The sequence below is a fragment of the Heterodontus francisci genome, chromosome 3, assembly GCF_036365525.1.
Source record: "Heterodontus francisci isolate sHetFra1 chromosome 3, sHetFra1.hap1, whole genome shotgun sequence".
NCBI classification, from domain to species: Eukaryota; Metazoa; Chordata; class Chondrichthyes; order Heterodontiformes; family Heterodontidae; genus Heterodontus; species Heterodontus francisci.
Genome location: NC_090373.1, coordinates 23709158 through 23718207, shown reverse-complemented (window position 1 = coordinate 23718207; position 9050 = coordinate 23709158).

Sequence of the window (9050 nt, the reverse complement as noted above, 5' to 3'; positions counted from 1 at the left end):
CATTCTTATCTAATTATAGCCAGAGTATCACTTGCTTTTCTTTGCACTCCTGCACCTTTACCTCTGGTGACCCCCAAAGATCTATCCTTGGCCCCTTCCTATTTCTCATCTAAACGTTGCCTGCAGCAACAGCTTCAGTTTCCACATGAACACTGATGATACCCAGCTTTATTTCTTCACCACCTTTGTCGACCTCTCCACTGCCTGTAAGTTGTCCGGCTGCTTGCCTGACATCCAGTACTGGATGAACAGAAATTTCCTCTAATTAATTAGTGGGAAGACCAAAGCCATTGTCTTCAATCCCTGTCACTAACTCCACTCTCTAGTCACCAACTCCATCCCTCTCCCTGGTAACTGTCTGAGGCTGCACCAGACTTTTTGCAACTTTGGTGTAATATTTGACTCCGAGATGAGCTTCCGACCACATATCGTTGCCATCACTAAGATTGCCTATTTCCACTTCTAACATCGCCCGACTCTGCCCTGCCTCAGCTCATCTTCTGCTGAAATCCTCATCCATGTTTTTGTTACCTCTCGACTTGACTATTCTTAATGCACTCCTGGCCGGCCTCCCACATTCTACTCTCTAAACTTGAGGTCATCCAAAACTCTGCTGCATGTGTCCTAACTCACACTAAATCCTGTTCACCCATCACCCCTGAGCTTGCGACCTACACTGGCTCCTGGTTAAGCAACACCTTGATTTTAAAATTCTCATCTTTGTTTTCAAATCCCTCCATGGCCTCACCCCTCCCTATTCTCTGTAATCTTTTCCAGCCCCGGAACTTTGAGATATCTGCACTCCTCTAATTCTGGCCTCTTGAGCATCTCCAATTTTAATCGCTCCACCATTGGTGGCTGTGCCTTCAGCTACCTAAACCCTAAGCTCTGGGATTCCCTCCCTAAACTTCTACACTTCACTTTCCTCCTTTAAGACAATCCTTAAAATCTATCTCTTTGACCAAGCTTTTGGCCACCTGTTCCAAAATCTCTTTGTGTCTTGGTGTCATATTTTGTTTTATAATGCCCCTGTGAAGCACCTTGGCACATGTTGCTAGGTTAAAGGCCTTATAAATATAGATTGTTGCTACTGCTCTTTGAATAGTGTCATGGGATCTTTTACATCCACCTGAGAAGGCAGATAGGGTCTCGGGTTAACATCTCATCCGAGAGACAGCACCTGTGACAGCACAACATTGGAATGTCAGCCTGGATTATGTGTTCAAGTCTCTGGAGAGGGGCATGAACCCATAACCTTCAGATTGAGAGGTGAGAGGCACTGCTGACTCTATGTAGCTACAGAAAGATCATTAGTTCTTCCTGGGGGCTTGCTTCATTTTACTAAGAAAGCAGCATGAGGATCGGGCTTGCAGTCATTGCCTTCCTTCCTGTGTGTCACATCCCATTGTCTTTGCTCAGTGCTAAGTGTGATGTGAGCTTGGAGAAATGTCCAGTGGAGCTGATGCTGTTTGTTTCAGTGAATGCCTGGTGAGAGTTTCTCTGTGTGTATCTGTTACCCAGGTCCCCGCTGGTCTGTCCTATTCATCTTCAGAATCTCAGCAACTGGATGCAATCCAAGTGTGTAGTTAAGACTGAAAAAGGCGCTCAGGATTTAAGTGTGATTTCGAGGGAATAGGGGAATGAGCCGATCCGAAGTCTGAGGGAAAAGCAGACCTATTCCTCAGTGTCCGAACACTTTACACTGAGAATTGGAACAGCACCCCAATGGCTTTCTCAAAACTGCCGTTCATATTGTTGCTCTTCCCAGCTTTGACTTTATCATTTCTTAACATTGGAAAAGGTGAGTACTGTAATGAAGCAGCAATATGTCTCTTCCAGCTACTTTCACATAGCACAGTGAGCAATCCCGGAACTGGCCAACAGCCTGTAGCTGGTCTGGGATTGTGTTAATTGCTTTCGCTTTCAGTTTATTTTGGTGAGGATGCAATTTTATTTTTGATTCTGAAATTTATGTCTATCCAGTGCTCTGTTTATCCATCTATATGTCTATAGCTATTTCCCTATTTGTCTGTCTATATCTGTATGCCTAAATTTGTTTGTCTGTCTATCTGTATACTTATATATTTGTATATCTACCCATCTTAACACACAATGGATAAACTGCAGTTAAATAAGGCAAATTCTATTTTTCTTGCCCATTATATTCTGAGAGTGTTCTGATGTTTGTTGGATAGAATGATTGTTATATGGAGCTCCTTTACCTCGATATGCCATTTTTATTAGTTACATTTTAAAGCCCAGAGTACATGGAAGGCTAGTATACAATTGTAGAAGCTATATATATTAGAAAGTAGGAGTTCCAAGGTAGTAATTGTAGGTTTGCAATCAGTGCCTTGCACCTTCTAGTCCAGGAGCAGCCCATTTAAAACTGAATTTGTGGCTACAGGGATAAGAACATAAGAAATAGGAGCAGAATTAGGCCATTCAATGAGATCATGGCTGATCTTCCACTTCAACACCAATTTCCTCCACTATCCCCATATCCCTTCTTGTTTTTCATATGTAGAAATTTATTGCTCTCAGTCTTGAACATACTCAACGACTGAGCCTCCACCACCCTCTGCGGCAGAGAATTCCAAAGATTCACTGCGGCACAGTGGCGCAGTGGTTAGCACCGCAGCCTCACAGCTCCAGCGACCCGGGTTCAATTCTGGGTACTGCCTGTGTGGAGTTTGCAAGTTCTCCCTGTGTCTGCATGGGTTTCCTCCGGGTGCTCCGGTTTCCTCCCACATGCCAAAGACTTGCAGGTTGATAGGTAAATTGGCCATTATAAATTGCCCCTAGTATAGGTAGGTGGTAGGGTAATATAGGGACAGGTGGGGATTGTGGTAGGAATATGGGATTAGTGTAGGATTAGTATAAATGGGTGGTTGATGGTCGGCACAGACTCGGTGGGCCGAAGGGCCTGTTTCAGTGCTGTATCTCTAAACTAAACTAAACACCACCTTCTGAGTGAAGAAATTCCTCCTCATCTCAGTCCTAAATGGACTCAGCCCCTTATTCTGAGACTGTGTCCCCTGTTTCTGGACTCCCCATCCAGGTGAAACATCCTTCCTGCATCAACCCTGTGGAGCCTGTAAGAATTTTGTATGTTTGAATGAGATCACCTCTCATTCTTCTAAACTCCAGAGAATAAAGGATGATGTAGGAAGGAAAGGTTTCAGATTCCTGGAGCATTGGATTCAGTCCTGGAAGAGGAGTGAGCTGTACTGACATAATGGCAAATACCATGACAGAGCTGGGGGCCAGTATCCCCATGTGGCAGTCGAGGTATGAGGACAGAATCAAAGGATGGAAGACTTGTGCCTTTCATGACCTCAGGATGTCTCAAAGCGCTTTACAGCCAATAAATTAATGTTTTGAAGTACGCTTACTGTTGTGGGAAATGCAGCAGACAAATTTACACGCAGCAAGATACCACAAACAGCAATATGATCATGACCTGCTAATCTGTTTTAGTGATGTTGGCTGAGGTATAAATATTGGTCTGGACACTGGGGAGATCTCCCTTGCTCTTCTTCAAAAGTGTCCACCTGGAAGGTAGACAGGGCCTCGTCTCATCCGAAAGACAGCTTCTCTGACAGTGCAGTGCTCCCTCAGTACTGTGTTAAAGTATATTAACTCAGAGTTTGTTGTGCTCAAGTCTGTGGAGTGGGACTTGAACCCTCAACCTTCTGCCTCAGAGGCATGAGCATTACTAACTGAGCCATGACTGACATCTCCATACAACATTTCGCTTGGGGATGTTTGGGTGTGCGTCTTTCCTGTACTGGGGATTCTAATGCATTGCACACTTTGAGTGAGGTCAGCATTGTGCGCCTGTCAAAGACAGAGCAAAGCATTCTAACGCAGGAGTGACTTTAACTATCACTTGTGCTGTGATTTATGAGAGCTTATGGGTGTCTTCTCTCTCTTTCTTTGTCTTACAGTTTTATCGGGTGTTTCTGCCACTGTTTGTGAATAGCATTTAAATTCTGCCCTGAAGTCAGCCCGGATCCCCCATCGTGACTGCCTGTGGCTGCCCATCACTAACGCTGTTTCTAGTCAGGAGTATTTCCGTGTTACTTCGGGGCTGTTTATTCCAGCTTTTCTTTTGCAAATGAGTCATTCAACAGATGAGGCAATAGTGTAACCATTAGGGAATCCTCTATCTCTGTGCCAATCAGAGGAGGAGGGAGGCAGTCTAAGCAGGCATCACAGGCGATGTTTGGTACCCATCCACGGGTAAAGGAAGAAAGAACTTGCATTTCTATAGTGTCTTTCTCACCTCAGGACATCTCAAAGTGCTTTACAGCCAATGAAGTACTTTTCAAATGTAGCCACTGTTGTAATATTGCAATGTACTCTCACATCTACAGAGCTTGGCGTTCTTATCTCCACCTCAGCAATACTTAGGGAGGGTGTTCTTTGCCCATGAGGTTGTACAGGAGTTGGAATCATAGAATCATGCAGCACAGAAGGTGGCCATTCAGCCCATTGTGCCTGTGCCAATTCTTTGAAAGAGCTATACAATTTGACCTACTCACCTGCTCTTACCCCACAGCCCTGAAAATTTTCCTTTTTAAGTATCCAGTTCCCTTTTGAAAGTTATTGTTGATTCTGCTTCCACCACCCTGCCAGACAGAACATTCCAGATCATAACAACTCACTGCTTTTTTTTTTAAAAAAAAGCATTTCCTCATTTCCTCCCGGTCCTTTTGCTAATTATCTTAAATCTGTGTCCTCCAGTTACCGACCCTCCTATAAGTGGAACTAGTTCCTCCTTATTTACACTATCAAACTCCCCATAATTTTGAATACCTCTATTAAATTTCTGCTTCACCTCTCCTCTAAGGAGAACAATCCCACCATCTCCAGTCACTTCACATAAATGACAGTGATCACAAACATCTGATAATCCATGTGAATACTGAGCACTCCAGGGAACTGTTGTGATTAATTTGAGGTAGTCCACCTTCCCATGTCTGTTCACTGTTGAAAGGCAGGTGTCTGGGTGGCTTCTTGGAGAACAAGGCTACTCTCCATCGCAGTGGCTTATGACCCCAGTACTGCTCCTTAGGATCCTCTCGCAGAGAGCCAGCATGGATCCAGTGGGCCAAATGGCCGCCTCCTGTGCTGTAATTGTTCTATGATTATAAAAACCCCCAGGTGAGCAACAATATAACAGGACATGTGTTGCCATCTGGATTATTGTAGGTGTTGGGTACTATAGGCCTATTAATTTCAGTAACATCAGTAACAGGAGAGATGCTTGAGGGAATCACTAGGGATGCAATATATGATTGTTTGGATAGAGTGTGACATATGAGGGACACTCAATATGGCTTCATAAAAAGGTCCTGTCTTACAAATGTGATTGTATTTTTTGAAAATGTCAGAAGGGTGGATGAGGGAAGCCCAGAAGACATGTCTACTTAAACTTCCAAAAAGCTTTTGACAAGGTACCACACAAGCAGCTTCTCTATAAGATCAAAGCCTCTGGTATTTCGAAACTGGCTGGAAGAACATGGGCAAAAATTAGTTATAGATGGATTTGGATCTGTTTGGAGACCGGCCACAAGGTAACACAATTATATGAGACAGGTTGGATGGAGCAGAGGGTCTTTATCTATCCATCTTTGTTTGTATGTTCATATAGAGTGGACAACTGGTATTCTGAACAAATGCTTTATGGGTCTCGATAGGTCTTGGGGGATCACCCGAGTCCAGTCCAGTGGCAGTATGCTGCGTGCTTCATGGTTTTTGTCATTTAGAGAGGGCCTCCAATGCCTGGCCTGTATAACAACGTTAGCCCCTTTAACATAGTAAGATGTCCCAAGGTGCTTTACAGGAGTGTTATCAATCAAAATTTGTCATCAGCCTATGTAAGGAGATATTGGGACAGCTGACCAAAAGCTTGGTCAAAGAGAGAGGTTTTAAGGAGCACCTTGATGGAGGAGAGAGAGAGAGACAGAGGTGTTTGGGGAGGGAAGTAGGAGGAAGAAATTGAAGTGCCAGGCCAACAGGGTGAGCAGGCAATCATGGGCCAACTGCAGACTGAGCTCACGAGGGAGAGACTTCACTAATTCAAGACATCTGCAGATGGAGTTAGTAAAAGGGACATCTCTTCCTGAGTACTACCTATTGCTCCTGTAAGAACAATCCAGTCAATATGCCTCCCTATTCCAGACATTTGGTTCAAACACGACTTCCATGTTCAACAGCTTGGAAAAATTCTGCAAGTTCTCCTTCAAACCCCTTTCTTACCTTGCTGTAAACCAGTCTGCATACCACCCCTATGCTTTTATTTTTTGTCTGCTGGGTTCTGCGGGCCTTCCTACTCTTTCAGCATGTGTCCCTTGGTGCCCTTTCAACCTTAAACCACTGGAAAATGGGCAGTAAAATGCTGAGAACATCTGGACACACTCTCCAGCAATAAGTTTACCTGTCTCATCCTCTCCAGCTAATGCCCCTTCTCTAAACTGTCTTTCCTTCCTAAGATCATAGTGTGTGTTGTCTGTCAGCTGCACATCCCTCTATTCCATAAATCCTTTCAGCCTGGTTTTCACTCATGTCACAGCATCCAAGTAGCCCTAGCCAAAGTCATGAATGACCTCCTCTCGGACTGCGGCCATGGTGTATTATTCCTCCTTGCCCTCCATGACCTCTCTTCGGTATTTGACATTGTTGACTGCACCATCCACTTCCACTGCTGTTGTCAGCCATCCCTCTCTATTGGAATGTCGAGGCATGGTTCTATTCCTACTTACAGAAGATAGATTTTGATTCATACAGCAGGTTTCATCACTGCATGACATCTTGAAATGTTTTACAGCCAATTAAGTACTTTTTGAAGTGTGGTGACTTTTGTAATGTAGGAAATGTGGCAGCCAATTTATGCACAGCAAGCTCCTAGAAATGCCAAAAAGATAATGACCAGGTTATCTGTTTTAGTGATATTAGCTGAGGGATAAATATTGGACAGGACACCGGGGAGAACACCCCTCTTTGAAATAGTGCAAAGGGATCTCAGATCCATCTGAGAGGGCAGACGGTTTAGTGTCTTATCCGAAAGATGGCACCTCCAGTGGATGTAAGTGTTTCCCATTGACCCACAACTGGCACATCCTTGGTTCCTCTCGTATGTTGCTCTTCAGCAACTTCATTTGTGGGCAGAAGGTCAGGTTCAGCATGTACTTTGATGGCATATGGGATCCTTGGTTTTCTAAATACAAGCATAGAATACAAAACCAAGGAAGTTATACTGAACCTTTACAAAACACTAATTAGGTCCCAGTTATAGTATTGCAGCCAATTTTGGGCACCACATTTTAGGAAGGATGTGAGAGAGGGTTCTAGAAAGGTTCCAGGGATGAAAGACTTCAGTTATGTGGAGATTTTAGAGAAACTGCTTTCTAATGAATCATTTTCCATCACCTCCAGGGTGATGCCACCATCATACACATTGCACATGTCACTCCGCTTTTTAAGAAGGGTGAAAAGGGGAACCAAGGAAATTACAGACCAGTTAGCCTGACATCTGTGGTGGGCAAGTTGCTGGAGTCTATAATCAAGGATAGGGTGACTGAACACCTAGAAAAATTCCAGTTAATCAGGGACAGCCAGCATGGATTCATGTCGGAAAGATCATGCCTGATAAATCTCATTGAATTTTTTGAAGAGGTGACTAAGGTAGTGGACAGGGGAATGTCTATGGATGTTATTTATATGGACTTCCAGAAGGCATTTGATAAAGTCCCACATAAGAGACTGTTAACTAAGGTAGAAGCCCATGGAGTTGAGGGCAAATTATTGACATGGTTAGAAAGTTGGTTAAGTGGTAGGTGACAGAGAGTGGGGATAATGGGTAAGTACTCCGATTGGCAGGATGTAACTAGTGGTGTTCCGCAGAGATCTGTGTTGGGGCCTCAATTATTCACATTATTCATTAACGACTTGGATGATGGCATAGTAAGTCATGTATCCAAATTTGCTGATGATACGAAGTTAGGTGGCATTGTAGACAGTCGAGATGATATCTCTTTGTAATTTTACGCTATTGACAGACTAGGTGAGTGGGCAAAACTGTGGCAGATGGATTTTAATGCGGGCAAGTGTGAGATTATCCAGTTTGGACCAAAAAAGGATAGAGCAGGGTACTTTCTAAATGGGAAGAGGTTAAGTACAGTGGATGTCCAAAGAGACTTGGGGGTTCGGGTGCACAGATCTTTAAAATGCCACGAGCAAGTGCAGAAAATAATCAAAAAGGCTAATGGAATGCTAGCCTTTATATCCAGAAGATTGGAGTATAAAGACTCAGAGGTTATACTGCAGCTGTACAAAACCCTGGTTAGACCCCACTTGGAGTACTGTGAGCAGTTCTGGGCACCACACCTTAGGAAGGATATATTGGCCTTGGAGGGAGTGCAACGTAGGTTTACAAGAAAGATACCTAGACTACAGGGGTTAAGTTACGAGGAGAGATTACACAAATTAGGCCTGTTTTCGCTAGAATTTAGAAGGTTAAGGGGTGATCTGATTGAAGTCTACAAGATATTAACAGGAAAAGACAGACTAGATAAAGATAAACCATTTCCACTGGTTGGAGATTCTAAAACTAGGGGACATAGTCTAAAAATTAGGACCAGACCGTTCAGGAGAGATGTTAGGAAGCACTTCTTCATGTAAAGGGTGGTAGAGGTTTGGAACTCTCTCCCACAAACAGCAGTTGAAGCTAGAACTGTTGTTAATTTTAAATCTGAGATAGATAGCTTTTTATTAAGCAAAGATAGTAAGGGATAGGGGCCAAAGGCAGGTATATGGAGTTAGGCCGCAGATCAGCCATGATCTCATTGAATGGTGGGACAGTCTCGAGGGGCTGAATGGCCTACTCCTGTTCCTATCTTCCTATGTCCTATACACATCTTTCCCTCCCCTTTCAGCATTCTGCAAGGACTGATCTTTCTGCAACACCCTGGTCCACGCTTCAATCATCCGCAACACCTCGTCCCCTTTCAATGGCACCTTCCTGTGCAAATGTAGGAGACGCA